Genomic DNA, 203 nt, shown 5'->3' on the forward strand with positions numbered 1-203 from the left:
ACAGTTAATAAGGCCAAATTGGCCAAAGTCCAAAACAGTTATTGCCCAATAGCTCACTGTTACACTTAGGTAGTCCGTAAATAAAATGTGAACCCCCCCGTAGGGAATGGTCACTTTAATAGCTAGTAAAGTGCGCTTTACTCCGAAAACAGCAGTAAAGAGCCTAATATATACGGTATACCCATTGCAATGCCGCGTAACGC

Source organism: Mizuhopecten yessoensis, unplaced genomic scaffold (assembly GCF_002113885.1).
Source record: "Mizuhopecten yessoensis strain PY_sf001 unplaced genomic scaffold, ASM211388v2 scaffold11131, whole genome shotgun sequence".
Taxonomy (NCBI): Eukaryota; Metazoa; Mollusca; class Bivalvia; order Pectinida; family Pectinidae; genus Mizuhopecten; species Mizuhopecten yessoensis.